We start from the raw sequence: 2,797 nt of genomic DNA, 5'->3' as shown, positions 1-2,797 counted from the left end.
CACTGCTGACTGACTGCTGCTCAGAGTTGGAGAAAGCTACACAAGTTCAGCAACGAGGGAGTGTCCAAGCCTGCAAACTTCATATTCATGAGCGCTAAGCCCTGCCCCATATTTCTTTCTCTCTCTCTCTCTCTCTCTCTCTCTCTCTCTCTCTCTCTCTCTCTCTCTCACACACACACACACACACACACACGCACGCGCGCGCGCATTATTATGAGGATAACCATAAGGACTCTTTGGCAGTGCTGTGGTGGAAAAATAAAAGTGGAAATAATCTATGACCCGAAGTCATTTTGATGCTCATAAGTCAGCACAAGCCACAAACATAAACGAATTATACCTTAAGACACGCATCATGCTCCACCTCCCCACCTCTCCGTTAGATTTTATCTGTTTTTAAACGATTGTTATTATTTAAACGCTACTCTCACCACAGTGTATACTCTTATTTTACCTCATAAAGATTTATGTCAGCTTAAAAGATGGACAGAGCGAGTTCGGCTGGGTTTTACCCCCCCCCTTCAATATTTGAAGCAATAAGGAACATACTAAATCATCTGGGCTGCAAAATGGGCTCGCATCAAGGCCAGTGCTGAGTCAAGGGCAGATTCCAAATGCATGGTATGTCAGACAAGCCTTGGATAAAGAGCATAAAATTCCACTGTAAAAAAAAAAAAGAGAGAGAGAAAGAAGCTCAATCTCTCCGCCTTTTTTTAAAAAGCACACTTTATGGGCAGAAATACTTAATTGTCTGACATTTTAAACAACCTAAAAGTGGCAGCTTGATAGTATTAGGAGTATATGCAACAGTGCCCCAGAGTGGAAGACATGCCATAAGAAATGTAACTTACATTTTAAAGCTGTTTCCAATCAGCTTCTATAGCCAAGCATAATATCGAGATGGGAAACCCCGCTGTCTGGATTTAGAGCTTCAAGGTTCAAAATCGCTGATAGTTTGCTGAATGATGTTATTACCACACTGTCCTTTTGGTGTCAAAGGGCAACGTGTCCCAGGTGTATCTCTGCCAGAAGGTAATCCGTGAACCGGATAGGTGAGTGCCTTACATACACATGTACACATGTGGATATGAGAGGATGGAAACCACCCACCCCCTCCCCTCCCCTCTCTGCCCCTGTGGTTAGTGATTTGTGTGGACCAATTACACAGGTCACTCAATGGGTCAGAATCAAAGAAACACACAAAACTGGCAAAGTGAGGAGCATCATCAATCAGTAACTATGTAATACTTCACCATCTCACTTTATAGCTGTTTATGAGCCTATTGCATGTCTCAGATGTATCCGTTTGTATCTGATAAGCAGAAAGGTCATGGGTTTTCTCACCATTTTTGATCTAAACCCCACAAGTAACCGAGGTGCAGTGAAACATGTAGCTTATCTGATATTTTGTTGAGATGTGTTGAGATGACAGAGGGTTGGTGCATGGTAGCACTGTAAGTAGTGGTAGCCCTTTAATGTATTTGAATAGGGAGGCATGTGTGAGTGTGCAAAATAATTGAACCACCGCTTATTTCTTTAGAAATTTTCTTATAGAAAAATGGGAAACAGGTGCAGTGATTTATTGAAATATGTGCATACATGAATGGATGTGCATGATTAGTCAATATAAGTATGTAGCAGTCATACCAAATATTGCAATAATCACTATATTTCAAGTATGACCACCTTTATTCTTCAGCACAGTCTGAACTCTCTTAGTCAAACTTTCATGTCATTTCTTTAAGTAGTCTTCAGGAATAATTCTCCACCTGAAGGACATTCCCTCTGAGGACAGGTGTAGATCCCATTCCGAAGCTGCAGGGAAACTCATCCAAAGAACGCTTTGAATGTCACTGAAAGACATTCAAAGCTCTTCTTTGGATGTCGTCTGTCTTTAATATTCATCTCTCTAAAGATGATCCCACATTGCTTCAATAATGTAGAGGTCTGGGCTCTGGGGAGGCCAATCCATGACTAATAGTGTTCCACTGTGTGTTTCTCTATCCAAGTGTGCTTTTACTGCACTGGCAGTGTTTTGGGGATTATTGTCCTGCTGAAAAATGAAACTGCTGCCAATCAGATTCTTTCCAGGTGGTATTACATGGTGGTTCAAAATCTGATGGTACTTTTCTGAGTTCATAATTCCATCAATTTTGATAAGATGACAGAGCCTCCGTTGTGTTTTGCTGTTGTACCTCTCTCCAGACCACCTCTGAACATACTGATGACGAATTGAACCAAAAAAATTCCAATTTGGATTAATCACTCCAGAAGTCCACAAGAACTGGACTGATTTTCAGTCCAGTTCTTGTGTAATCTTGCAAACCTCAGCCTTTTCTCTTGTTTCCCTTTCTTAGGAATGGCTTCTTGACTGGTGTTTTCCCACTGAGACCATTTCTGATGAGACTTTGTTGAACAGTAGATGGATCAGTTGAAGGGCCAGATACATCTCTCGGGTCCTGTGTCAGTGTATGTTTTCACCTTATGTTTCTTTGGGAATCAGTTCTTGGTGTAAAAAATGCTATTTTGAGCCTGTCAAACTGTTATCTTTGGCATTTTTATGGTGATTCAACTAAAGAAATTTGAGCAAATGATGTATTTTGCTACAGGCTCTTAGTAACAAAGTGCCTAAAGATAGAATTTAAAATTGGTTCTTTGCTAAGTTGTCTGTGTGTAGACTCAACACTGGTTCACCTCATGAGTTAGGAGCCTTTTTATAAGCTTGAATGATTCGTAGGCTAAGCGGCTTACCAAATCGAACCAAAAGCATTCCTCTGAAAATGAGCCTGTACTAGGA

The sequence above is a fragment of the Pelmatolapia mariae genome, linkage group LG13 (assembly GCF_036321145.2).
Source record: "Pelmatolapia mariae isolate MD_Pm_ZW linkage group LG13, Pm_UMD_F_2, whole genome shotgun sequence".
Taxonomy (NCBI): domain Eukaryota; kingdom Metazoa; phylum Chordata; class Actinopteri; order Cichliformes; family Cichlidae; genus Pelmatolapia; species Pelmatolapia mariae.
Note: the sequence above shows the minus strand (reverse complement) of the source record.